A 13988-nucleotide genomic window follows, 5' to 3' on the forward strand; every position below is an offset into this window, starting at 1 on the left:
ACCTTTTCATGTCCTTAGAGATGGAGTTGACTAGGCCCTGGTATTTGTAAACTTTGTCTAGTCCATTCTATAGCTAGCCAGGTAGAGGACTTCTGAGTGGTGGTCCTCACAGGAGGCACTTAAGTTCTTCCGGTGTTGGGTCATGACTGCAGGAATCTCTCTTGAATCCAGCCTAATTTGTTCAAGCCTGAGAGCGCTGGGCAAATGGTCAGGGTGGGGGAAGGGAGGCAAACATATGCAAGAGGGCCGAAGGAAACTGTTTCTTAATGTTTAGAGATTACCATCTTGGTGTTGTCTCAGCCATATTCGGCTTCTCCATAGAGACTTTGCTACGGTAGACTTTGGGTTCTGGACTAGCACCTTGGTTGCAAAGGAGAGAAAATTCAGATAAGGTTCATTTGGCCTGAGTGAGGGTGGCAGTTACCATTTCCCAGGAAAACACAGTCTGTTAGGACAAACTCCAAGATGTTTAACCACTCAATTCCGGTTGAGTGCCCAGTTATTTATAGCCTGACAACGGAGCCGGAGTTTCCCTCCTTTGGTTTTTGAATCATTAATATTTAAAGATTCCACTTTATAAAACATTGGAGGGTTTGGATAGTCTCCTTTTGAGAATACATGTGTATTTCTGGCTTTCAGAAGACAGAGCCCCTCCCCCCACTTTTTTTTTAAAGTGAAGTATAGCTGATTTACAATGTTATGTTAATTTCCATTGTACAACAAAGCGATTCAGTTATACATATATATTCTTTTAAAATATCCTTTTCTCTATGGTTTATTGCAGGATAGTGAATGCAGCTCCCTGCACCGTTCAGCACGACCTCATTGTGTGCCCATCCTGTGGGAGTTTGCATTAACCCCAGACCCCAGTCCATCCCTCTCCTGCCCTCCGTCCTCCTTGGCAACCACAGGTCTGTTCTGAATGGACCGAGCCCTTCTGAGGGTCAACTGAGAGTCATATACCATTAATATATATACATTGGATTGGGACTTGCCCAGCGGTCTGACTCTGTGCTTCCAATGCAGGTTTGATCTCTGGTTGGGGAATTAAGACCTCACATGCTGTATAGCATGTTCAAAAAGTTAAAAAAAACTGGAGAAGGAAATGGCAACCCACTCCAGTGTTCTTGCCTGGAGAATCCCAGGGACGGGGGAGCCTTGTGGGCTGCCGTCTATGGGGTCTCACAGAGTCGGACACGACTGAAGCGACTTAGCATACTTGCATGCACTGGAGAAGGAAATGGCAACCCACTCCACTATTCTTGCCTGGAGAATCCCATAGACAGAGGAGCCTGGTGGGCTGCTGTCCATAGGGTCGCACAGAGTCAGACACGACTGAAGCGACTTAGCATGCATGCACGCACTGTGTGAAATGCATGTATAAATGCATTTTATACATTTTAAACACATTGTATAAATCTTAATTATGTTAAATTGGTTCACTGTGTTGTTCAGGTCTACTCTATCCTTCTACCTCCCTGTATATTCATTCTATTAATTTTTGAATGGTTGATATTGAAACTCTAACTAAAAATCTTACCTACTTAAAAAATAATTGTATATATAGATAGTGGAACTATATGTAACCTTGTTCTCTATTTTCCAAGTCTCCTGTAAATGTGTTATCATACTTTCATAATTAAAAAAAAAGGAATGGCTGTTATCAAAAAGACAACAAATTACAAGTGTTGGTGGGGATATGAAGAAAAGGGAATCCTTGTGCACTGTGGGTGGGGAAGTAAATTGGTATGACCACAATGGAAAACAGTATGGAGGCTCAATATATTAAAAATGGAGCTGACATATGATTCAGCAATTTAACTTCTGGGTAGATATCCAAAGGAAATGAAAATAGGACACTGAAGAGATGTCTACACTCTGAAATTCATGGCATTATTCACAATGGCCAAGACATGGAAACAACTTAAGTGTCCACCACTGGATGAATGGATAAAGAAGATATGAAAAAAAAAAAAATATATATATATATATATATAAATTCACCCATAAGAAAGAAGGAAATCCTGTCATTTACAAGAACATGAATGGACCTTGAGAGCATTATGCTAAGTGAAATAAGTAAAACAGAGAAAGACAAATAGTGCATGATCTAAACAGATAATGCAGTTGTAGACTGGTGGCTGCCTGGGGCTGGGCAGTGGGGGAAATGGGAAGATGTTGGTCAAAGGGTATAAGCTGCCAGTTATAAGAGGAATAAGTTCTGGGGATTCAATGTACAGCATAGTTAATATTGTATTGTACACTTGAAAGCTGCTCATTTAAGATCTTATATCAGTTCAGTTTGGTCTTAAGTATTCTCACTTTAAAAAAACAGATGAATATGTGAGGCAATGGAGTTGTTAACTAAACCTATCCTGTCAATCACTGAATAAACAGATAATCTGAATCAAATCATCACATTGTACACCTTAAACTTAATGCTACATGTCAGTTATGCCTCAATAAAGCTGAGGGAAAAGAAAAAAAAAAGTTAAAAAAAATATATATATGTTAGACTGAAGTGATGCTGAAGACTACCTTTGTTGGATACTTTGAAAACAGAGTTCATAGCCACTGGATCTTGGAAGGACCAGGCAGCTAAAATCAGTTGATTTCATGCATCAGTGATTTTTTATTTAATTTTATTTTTTAAAGAAGGGCAAGACTTGTTAAGAAGCATACTATATTTTTAAAGTCTTTACTGACTTTGTTACGATATTGCTTCTCTCTTCTATGTTTTGTTCTTTGCTGTGTCTTCTCTTTTCTTCTGTTTTCTATGGTTTTTGGCCATGGGCCCTGTGGGATCTTAGCTTCCTGACCAGGGATGGAACCCCCACCCCCTGCCTTGGAAGGGGAAGAATTAAACACTGGGCCACCAGGGTGGTCCCTCACATATAAGAACTTTTTAGACCAGGAGGCACTGATATAGCAGTCAGGCTTTTATCTTACCAAGTAGGTGTATTCTTACCCAGTGTAACTGGAATTGTTAACGGTCTGTTTACTAGAAAAGTTGGTTCTATCAAGGAATCACACAAAAGATATATTCTTTCTCTAAATGCTTTCTTTGGCTCAAAATATCTAAATGTGTCATCATTGGCTATTAACAGTATCAGGATGTAGATCTAAGCCTTTTCTTTGCTGATGAATCTCCTGAAAAAGAAAAAGGGATTCATCGCCTTTTCTGCACAAACTACACACGTTGTCTGGTCCTGGCGTTTCGAGTTTCAGTTTCCCGGACATGGAGCAAGACATTGTGGATACTGATGAAGCAATCTGATTGCAAAATCCTTTTTCATTTTTATGCTTTCATTATGAATATTTTACAGTCTTCTCCCTCATTTCTAATTTGCTGTTAAAAAGTGATATGCTTTAATTGAGTCTTTCTAAAACACTTGATTTGTTTATTTATTTATAAAATTAAAAAAACTTTTTTGGTCGCACCGCACAGCCTGCAGGGTTATTGAACCAACCACGCCACTGCAGTGGAAGCTTGGGGTCTTAACCACTGGATTGCCAGGGAAGTCCCCTCAATTTTGTAGAAATAACTTTTTTTGTTTACACTCCCTGCCATTGGTCAATATTGTTTCTGTTTATACTCTTAATTTGTTTGTTCATGGATGAATTCATCAAATTGCATAATTATAATTCACAGGTATGACCGGCCTAAACAGGTTTGGGCTGGATGCAGCTGACTCTTGTTAAACACGTATCTCAATGGGTGATGCATGACGAACAGAAGCAAGAGAGCCTTCAAGAGAATCTACCCGTTGCCACAGGCACAAAGACAGTATTTTCACCAAGAGATTGAAAGGTGTTGGTTGCTGTAACAAGTTGGTTAAGAAAGGGATTGGTTTGGAACTTCCCTAGTGGTACAGTGGTTAAGACTTTGCACTTCCACTGCAGGATTCAGTCCCTGGGAGGGGAACTAATATTCACATGCCTTAGGGCACGGCCAAAAAAAAAAAAAAAGAATAAGTTAAGACAGTTTCTACTAAACCATCTGTTATGACCATAGTTTCATAAAAGAAAGGACATGTGAATGCCCCAAATCAGAACAGTAGGCGGTGCTTCCCACGAGGACAATTGGTGACTTTGGGCCAACATGGATTTATGCTCTGTCTGTATATAATCTCCTATGAATGGACTAATGCTTTGTCAAGGGCTGGTGCTCACATATGGACTAAGAATTGTCAGCCACTGATTTTGTCCACGTTATTCTCTAGACATGGATTCTCTCCTTCAGGTTCTAGTGTGGTCTGTGCAGTGTGCTAAATCGCTTCAGTCGTGTCTGACTCTCTGCGTCCCCGTGGACTGTAGTCCATAATGCTCCTCTGTCCATGGGGTTCTCCAGGCAAGAACACTCCAGGCAGTGTGTTGCCATGCCCTTCTCCAGGGGATCTTCCCGACCCAGGGATCAAACCTGCATCTCTTATGTCTCCGGCATTGGCAGGCGGGCTCTTTACCACTAGCGCCACCTGGGAAGCTCAGCATCCCCCTAAAACCTCCTAGTAACTTATTTATCTGAACACTAAGGTTGTCACTCATGAGGGCCCTGTGACCTTACATCAGTAGGGAAAAGGGCCGCTCCAGTCCCTCAGATTCCCCTGCCCAGCATAAGCCCTTCCCTGAATAATCCACTGGGATAACAAACTTCCTGAGTGGGTGCAGTGCCAGCACCAACGAAAGGTGACTGGCTCACTGGTTTTACTGAAGAACCTCTAAGGACGGGTTCAGAGTTAGGGACGGGCTAAGACTGTTCCTGGGGCTTCTCTGATGGCTCAGACTGTAAAGAATCTACCTGCAATGCGGGAGATCTGGGTTTGATACCTGGGTCAGGAAGATCCCCTGGAGAAGGCAATGGCTAACCACTCCAGTATTCTTGCCTGGAGAATCCCATGGACAGAGGAGCCTGGCGGGCTACGGTCTTTGGGGTCACAAAGAGTTGGATACAACTGAAATGACTAACACTTTCACTTTCAAGATTGTTCCTAAGGATCAGAAATAGAGAAGAGACATTCTGAACTCTTGTATGATAGAAAAGCCGCTCTTAGCAGAAAGGAGGGATGTCTTATCTTGTGTTCCAAAATAAAAACTCCACCCTGGGCACTTTCTGAAACCTCCCACATCCTCCCCATCACCCTTTCCATCTTCAGTCACAAACCCAGATACCCCCAGTTCCACTGTTTATTACCTTATTATTATCATTATCTTTGGCCATGACACAGAGCATGTGGGATCTTATGTCCCCAGCCAGAGATCACACCTGTGCCCCCTGCGATCAGAGCTTGGAATCTTAACCACTGGACTGCCAGGGAAATCCTTACCTCCATCAATTGTTTAAGTTTTATTGGGCAGAGGATGAGATAATTGGATGGCATCACCGACTCAGTGGACATGAATTTGAGCAAACTCCGGGAGATAGTGGAGGAAAGAGAAGCCTGGCGTGCTGCAGTCCATGGCGTTGCAAAGTTGGACACAACTTAGTGACTGAACAACAAGTTTTAATGACATATTTGGTGCAGACTATATGTCTACATAAGACGTGTATTTGTTTTAAAGGATAGGGAAGCAAATACTCCCTATTCACCATCCTAGGGAAGAAATGGAGTGTTCCCACTGAAACCACCCAGCTCATTGTCTTTTGCTTCTTCCAAGGAAGACTGTGCTTGCCTGCGGTGGCTGTAAGCTTCTATCACAGCCCCTGACCCGCTCTCCTTGCCTTCATGTTAATTACCAAAGCCATCGGAGGAGCTGGTCTTCATTATGCAGCATTCTGTACTAAATTAACAAATCTACGCACAACCCTTCCTATCTTAATACGACTTTTCTCCCTCAATAAAGCTGCAAGCCAACGCCTGACTGTGACTTTACCCTCTTTAAGGATCTGGTGATGCTGGGAGGGCAGCCTCATCGTTTCCTTCCAGCATCCCCATGCAGAATGCTGCCCTCTGTCAGAGACGGTGAGGGTTTCTGTGACAAAGAAGCAGCAGGTCACAACCCCAGGTCTCACCCACGGTGCCCGGTGCCAGCCCACTGGTCACTGGAAGGAGTTGCAAAGTTCAGACGATGTAGTCATTTCAAAATTTCGCATTGCCTTTGCAAGATTAGTAATAGGCCACGAAAGCAGAAGGACTGAACGCCGGAGGCCCTTGTCCTCCCACTGAAACACCCTGATGCTTGTCGCATGGCAAACGAAAGTAGGGCCAGTGGAGAGATAACCCACCGAAAAATAGCTGAGACGTGAGAACAGAAGTGAAAGTGAAGGCGAGTGAAGGAGCTGCTTCCCTGGAGCCATCCTAGTGTCAGTAAATCTTGGTGTGCTTTCCTGTGGCTATTATCCTCCAGCTGGCTATTTAAATTGAAAAAAAAAATTGTTGAAGTACAGTTGGCTTACAGTGCTGTGTTACTTTCAGGTGTGATTTAGTTATATATATATATTCTTTTTCAGGTTCTTTATCATTATAGATTATTCTGACTCTTTGCGACTCCATGGACTGTAGCCCACCAGGCTCCTTCTCTGTCCATGGAATTCTCCAGGCAAGAATAGTGGAGTGGGTTGCCATTTCCTTCCCCAGGGGATCTTCCTGACCCAGGGATTGAACCTGGGTCTCCTGCATTGCAGGTAGATTCTTTACAGTCTGAGCCACCAGGGAAGCCTTTATGGATTATTACAAGATATTGAATATAGTTCCCTGCGCTGTATGGTAGGACCTGTTTATCTTTCGCAATTGTGTTTTTATGGAGGCAAATCCTCAGGGGTTATCGTTGCTTCTGGGTCCCAGTGAAGAGGACTCATTGCACCAGGCCTACTTTTCAATGGTGTCCGGGTAGCCCCGAGGTTGGGCTTCTGTCTTTTTCTTTCTTTTTGTGGCTGTACCACGTGGCATGTGGGATCTTAACTCCCCAGGCAGAGATCACCCCATGTGGTGGGAGCACAGAGTCTTACTTAACCACTGGACCACCAGGGAAGCCCCAGGGTTCTGTCTGTTTCTTACTTCTTTGCGGGGTGGCCTTGCACAGTCACAGAATGTCTCCTGGGGTCTGTTCATCCCTCTGCCAGATGGTTTTTAACCAAAGGGCCACAGGCCCTCTAGCCTGTGATCTCAGAGCGGCCGAAGTGACCTTCTGGTTCCCAGTGTGTGATAGCTTGGGCCTCGCTGACGTCTGTCCAGCCAACCCCAGCTCTCTCTGAGAGGTCCCCCAGGAGCTGCTGCACAGGCCCAGTGGAAGGCCCCTTCAAGGCTTTTTATGTCTTTAAAAAGCTGGCCCTGGGGAGGAATAGGGCTCACCTCCTGGCCACTTTGCCCAGAGCGTAAGGTCACCTTTCTCTGGCTCCTCACAGCTCATCTGAAGCCAGGCATGGGGTGAGGCCAAAAGAAAGGAGGGCACATCCAGAGAACAGCTCAGGACTACTGCAGAGACCTAGGCTCAGACCCTGCAGGCGGCCCTATTTGACAGCAGCAATGGTTACGGATGTTGTGGGTCTCAGCACAAAATAACAATATGGGGCTCCTTGTACAAAAATTGAGTCTCGAGATGGGGAGAGTATTAAACCAATACTAAACCAGCAGAGTATTGAGCCCATCATAGGGCCCTTCCAGGTGTGGGGCTGGTGTGATGGCCCAGGTGGCATGCCCGTGAAGCTGGCCTCATTTGGCTCACTTTTCACCTGTTTTGTGAATCCATAGGCTGTTCACAGCTTACCCCGCCGCACCTCCTCCCCCCTGAAAAATCCAGGCTTCTTCACACCACCTGACTCTGACTCCAAAATGAGAAGGAAGAGCTTCCCTCCATTCCAGCCTGAGTGTCACCTCCTGCATCCTCATCCCCTGCCTCCCCCTGCCCCCGCACCCCTCTATCAGCCTCCTTCCTGGAAGGTTGGAAGTTGGGTCATCCTCCTCCATTGGAAAACCTACTCCCACCCCCAGGGTGAGGTCTGGCTCCACAGCCCCAATAAACCAGTCCCTTTAGAGGGTGACGTCAGTTCATTTCCTGAGTCTGGTCATTAAGAAACTGAGCTGGACTATTTAGTCTTCAGCAACAGCAAGGATGAGACACAACTAGCCCAGTTAGGTGGGAGAGTGACAAGTTCAGCTCATTTCTTTTTCAGTCCCTTCTTGCTAAAACACTGAAAAGCTCCTGTGGTCCAGCTGGGATTACCATAGGGGCATCTGTCGTTGCTTGACAAGCCCACAGCTAATGTCACCCCCACTCTCCCGGGAAAATGCTCTCTTCCACCCTCCATCCCTAGGGCTTGGGTGGGACTGACCCCACCTCATGGGTGACATCGACCCATCTCAGCCCAATGAGCGTTAGCTCTAGGACTTTTCACTTATTTACTTTTGCCTGCACTGTCTTCGTTGTTTTTGCATGGGCTTTCTCTAGTTGCAGCCAGCAGGGGCTGCACTTCATTGCGGTGCCCGGGCTTCTCACTGTAACAAGTGGCTTCTCTTGTTGCCGAGCACAGGCTCCAGGCTCCCGTGCTGGCTCAGGAGTTGCTCGCGGGCTTCCGTAGTTGTGGCTCGTGGACTCTGGAGCGAGTGCTCCATGGTTTGGCTCCAGGCTTAGTTGCTCTGCAGCATCTGAACTTCTGGACCAGGGGCTGGACCCACGTGCCCCGCACTGGCAGGCGGATTCCTAACCACTGAGCCACCAGGGAAGTCCAGGGCCTTGGCACTTCTGAGTTTGGATGTTTTTTTGACTTGGATCTTTAGAGATGCTGACGGAGGGGCACCAGTTTTGCTTCTCTGAGTCTGACTCTGCTGTGCTTGGACCATGCATCTTTGCTCTGGGCACATCTTGGAAGAAACCACCTCCTTTCTTGGATATTGGACTTGAAGAGATTCCTGTCTTGCGTGCCTGAAGCCATTCTGAGCTTCACAGGTGGGCTCGTTCCTGGAGCTGTGGATATTACAGCCCCTCAGATCAGTCACTGAATCAGGACCCCAAACTTGGCACCCCGAGATTGCCACAAGCATTTGACCTGGTCCTCTGATTTTCCCATCATGTGAGACGAGAGGTCCCCAAATTCAGGATGTCTTCATGGGCACCAATATCAGTGTGTCCATGTTGGGCTGAAGTCAGATATGGCCTGAGTCTTCTAAGCCAGCCCGCTGAGCCACCCAGCCTGCCTGACTCAGCTCCTTGGGGTGGGGAATGGATCTTGTTCCTGGGCTCTCGGGCACAAGTGGCACCCAGCAAATGTTCGCTGAATCGATTCTCAAGATTCTTAATCAAGCATATCCAGTTTCAAGGGGGGCATGTGGAATGGGACAGTGGTGGGGTATAAGGAAATGACCCCAATCCCCTTTTGTCTCTTTCTTGGTCTCACCCTTAAAACCCAGATCCCTAAGGCCCTGACGTGAGCCCTGAGCAGGACGGAGGCAGAGCTGTGGTCCACACCTGTGAGTGTCATGGGGATGATGAAGACTCCTGAAGAGGAAGCATCCCGCACCCCCGCCCTGGCCACCTTCCTCTCTCCCCACAACCAGCTCCAGTGCAGGGCATGCTCCAGCTCAGAGGCACGTGGTCCCTAAGGGGGTGCAGGAAACTGGGTATCTGGGGAGAATAGAGTGCCTGCCTGGCCTAGGTAACAGTTAAACACAGCCGAGGGAGGGAGAGATCAGAGAGGAGAGGACCCGAGGGTAGAAAGGGCCGAGGGAGCCGTAGATTGAGGCCATCCTTTCAGCCAGCAAACCGCATCATCCTGACATCGTTCAGCATCTGAGTTCTCCAAGTCTCCCTCTCTTTTATCTTCCCTGAATTTCATGCTTAGCAAACCATCCCCTGATTATAAGATGGCTTGACATCCAGGACAATACATCAGTTTCGTGAGGTTGATTAACACAAGCCTGCCTGGAGAGATGGATCCATTGGGTTTTTTTGTTTGTGTGTGTGCATGTTTTGGCTTTTATTTTTAATGCTTTTTTTTTTTTTTTTTTGAGATGGATCCACTCTTGACTGAGTGAGCAAAACTGGGTCTCTGATCCTACAGAGCTGGGGCCATACACGGGGGACCCTGTCAGCACCCGAAAGTGATGACAATCTGTGATCCCCTCGGTGGAGTCCTTTGCCCTCTGCTGAATCCATCCATTTGCATTTCCAGCTTGCTGGGGTTTGAATCTAGGCTTTGCTACTGATTAGCTGTGTGACCTTAGGCAAGTTCCTTAATGTCTCTGTGCTTCAGTTTCCTCATCTGTAAAATGAGATTAAAATAGGTTTGTTTAGGGTTGAAGGCTGTTAAGAGCTTAGCACAGGGCCTGGTTCATCTGTGCTTTGTAAGGCTCTGCTGTTGCTGTTTGAATTTCCGTAATGCCTACTTGCTGTGACCTTGAACAAGTAACTTTTTTTTTCATCTGGCTTTTGTTTCCTTATTTATCACATGGAACTAATAATACAACCTACTGGAAAAAGCGTGGGGCAAAGTAAAGTGTCATAGAATGTATTATAAGTTTTTTTTTTTTTTAACTACCATGCTCTACAAATGAACCGGGGGTTTATGTTTATCATTTATAATGAACAATTATTAGTCTCACGGGGTCCCTCTGGACTATACGCTGTCAGCTACAGACTGGCCCTTGCCATGCCTGCTTGCCGTCTACCTCCACAAAGATGAAATCAAGAGCTGCTGCAGCTGCTGACCTTTAACATCCCCTGAAGGAGTTCAGGGTGGAGAGCAGGAATGAGGCACTCTGTGCTCTGCGAAAACTGGCTAGACAGGTCTTCAGATATTATCAGAAGCCGATTTTATGAGCCCAATTCTTGTATGTCCTCATATCCAGAAAAGCACTAAAATCCTCCATTGTGATGACTGTTCCTCGTGACTAGTGAAGGCCTCATGAGACTAGTAGAAACCTTTTGGAAAAATATGTGCTTGATTTCATGTGTTCCCCCTTTGCCAACAAAGGCCCATATTGTCAAAGCTACTGTTTTTCCAGTAGTCATGTATGGATGTGACATAAAGAAGGCTGAGCGCCGAAGAATTGATGCTTTCGAAATGTGGTGTCAGAGAAGACAGCAAGGAGATCAAACCAGTCAATCCTAAAGGAAATCAATCCTGAATATTCTTTGCAAGGACTGATGCTGAAGCCGAAGCTGCTTTGGTCACCTGATTCAAAGAGTCGACTCATTGGAAAAGACCCTGATGCTGGGAAATATTGAGGACAAGCGGAGAAGGGGGCGATAGAGGATAAGATGTTTGGGTGGCATCACCAACTTAATGGGCACGAGTTTGAAGACAGTGAAGGACTGGGAAGCCTGGCATGCTGCAGTCCATGGGATTGCAAAGAGTCAGACATGACTGAGCGACTGAACAGTCGCTTCCCCAAAAATCACATATACACTGACCTTTCCTCTCCTGCCTCTTTGGAGCAGCTTCTCAGAGCTATCTGAGGTGCTGTCTCCTGGGTGGAGTCCTCATTTTGTCCCCAATAAACTTAACTCGTAACAGTCATGTTGTGCTTTTTCAGTTGACAGTGCAGATGATTTTAATACTTAGTTCCTAGCCTAGTGAAACCTGAGAAGGGGACCAGAGAGGAGGGAAGAACGTGCGTAAAGAGGAGCTTTGGCACCGCTCCCCACAGAAGAGGCGGGTACCTCAGGGGCTGCAGGAGGCTCTGAGTCTGTACCAGCAGCTTCACTCCCTCCCAGAGGTTAAGAGGCTTCTCTGTGTGAAGCTGGGAGAGGCTGGAAGAAGTTGGTGCCAGTTCCTGACTGTCCCCTGAGGGTGTTGCTCTGATACAGGGCAGAGCTGCTTTTTAAAAAGCAGAGTTGCTGTTAGTGATGAGGTTGCAAATTCAAATGGCAGAGGGAGGAGGAGGGGAAAGGTTTGCTTTGCCTTTGAGAGGCAATAAAAGATAAGAACAAAAAATAAGAACGCCTCGTCACTGGTCCTGCCCGAGCCTTGTGAGTGTGTGTGTAGGGTGGGTGTTTCTGCTGGTGGTAACTGGGGGTAGGTAGACGGCTAGAAAGCCAAAGGAAACATGAACGTAAGCAGAACTTGGTTCAAGACACAGAAAACATATCTACGGGGCTTACATAAGCACCAGTTATCAAAAAGATACCTTTATGTTAATGGGTAAAAATTGCTAAAAGCAGAAATGCAAATAAGAAGGGAGGGCGTAGACTTTGTCATCAAGGTCAGGGAAACAAGGATCATTTGCTTGGGGAAGTCTGAGCTCTGCTTGTTTCAACAGTTACATTATTTTCATGGCATCACTTAGGGGCTTCCCAGGTGGCCCAGTGGGTAAAGAATCCGCCTGCAATGCAGGAGATGCAGGGGACACAGGTTCGATTCCAGGGTCAGGAAGATCCCCTGCAGGAGGTCATGGCAACCCACTCCAGTATTCTTGCCCAGAGAATCCCATGGACAGAGGAGTCTGGCAGGTTACAGTCCATAGGGTTGCAAAGAGTCAGATACAACTGAAGGGACTGAGCAAGCAGCATTCAGGACCTCGATAATGTCATGAGTGGCACAAGGTCTGGAAGGCCCTGACGGGTGCAGTCAGGGGTTAAGGTGTCCAGATCTGTTGTTTGCTGCTGTCTTGGAGCTCTCTTAGCTGTCCCCCAGAAAGCTTCCTCTCCTGGCAGATGGGAGGGTGGTCCAGGGCTGTTCTAGTTGGGGAGGTGCATTACCTGAGCTCTCTGCCAGGTAGCAAAGAAGCTGTGATCTCCATCCTGCTTGCAATCTCCGGGCATTGTTCCTCTTGTCTGGGAGGAGGCTGGAAACAAGGAGCATTCTGGGAGACACTTAGAGCCACTTCACGTGTCTAGTTCCACAATCCTCTACCCTGCTGCTCACCTCTGGCTGTTTACTTTCAGCAAAGCTGGATTTCCTGCCCTGAAGATGAAGGGCAGTCCTTTCCCAGAGCAGCTCACGAGAGGATCACTAGCAGAGCAACAGTAGTGAGTTTCAGATGTTTCCTCACAAACAGTGCCAGGAACTCTAAATTAGAGGGGAGAAGTGTTTGGAGTGGGAAGCCTGAGACTTTGGAAAATGACTTGGAGAGGTTGGGCAGAGTCATGATCATTTCCTGCTAAGCTTATCCAGGAGAACCAGCCAGCATCCCTCCCCAAGCCAGCTGGCTGGGCTGGGATCTGGGTGGGACTGACAGATTAGCCCAAGGAGTCCCAGATGGTCAGAGATTGTTAATGATGTAACACACACATCATTTGTTTATTGGAAGGTCTCCAGAGTGAGCAAGAGAGGAAAACAAGCAAATGGAAATATTCTACAAGGAGCGGAACAGCTGATCTTTCTAGGCTTTCTTGTTTGTTTCCGAGCTGAGACTGGAAATCAGTCAAGAGCTGGACCTAGTCTTCTTGCGCTTTCGTTTTTTTATATATTTTTTTCTTTTGCGTTTTCCTTTTCCATCTCTTCCTCCCTTCTCTTCCTTCTCCTTTCCCCTCTCTTTTCTTAAAACCACTTTATTGAGATGAGGAACTTTAAAAGTGAAATCTCTTCACCTACAGGGCATGGATTTTTCTGTGAAATCAGATTCTTTGACCACCAATTTGTGTTTCACTAACTTTGTTTGATGGGAAAAAAATGTCCCCAAGGGATAAGGAATGGTTAGAAGGAGACAGATTAGCTGGTATGGTTTTTTTTGCTGATTGATTTGTCTTCCTCTGATAAAATTTTCTGATAGGGAAGGAAAATACCACTGAACCCAGACTGCTGTCTAGGGTGAATGGGTGGCGGCCTGTGGGAGGGAGGCTGGCTGGTGTATAGAGCTCTGCCTTTCTTAGATATTAATTCTCAAGCAGAGGCCATGAGCGAGACGCCGCACATTGAGATTAGAAGTGACCATTTCTTTCTGAGTTACCTCCCTGTTCTCTTCCCAGACCTTTACTGGGGCACTTCTGAGCCTCTTCTAGCAATCTGTGCGCACGTTTCACAGGCCAGGGGCTCACTGAAGGTGGGGACTAGTTGTGGCGCATGTGTGCCTGTGTGTGTGTGCCTGTGTGTGTGCATCCTTTATCACGCGCGT

General features: G+C 46.4%; 1 protein-coding gene across 3 annotated transcripts in view; it reads right to left on the minus strand.

Annotated features, from left to right (window-relative positions):
* Positions 1-13988, minus strand: part of RAB37 (RAB37, member RAS oncogene family) — a 68085-nt gene that overhangs the window by 47961 nt on the left and 6136 nt on the right. The window lies entirely within an intron of this gene.

This window comes from Bos indicus x Bos taurus, chromosome 19, assembly GCF_003369695.1.
Source record: "Bos indicus x Bos taurus breed Angus x Brahman F1 hybrid chromosome 19, Bos_hybrid_MaternalHap_v2.0, whole genome shotgun sequence".
NCBI lineage: Eukaryota > Metazoa > Chordata > Mammalia > Artiodactyla > Bovidae > Bos > Bos indicus x Bos taurus.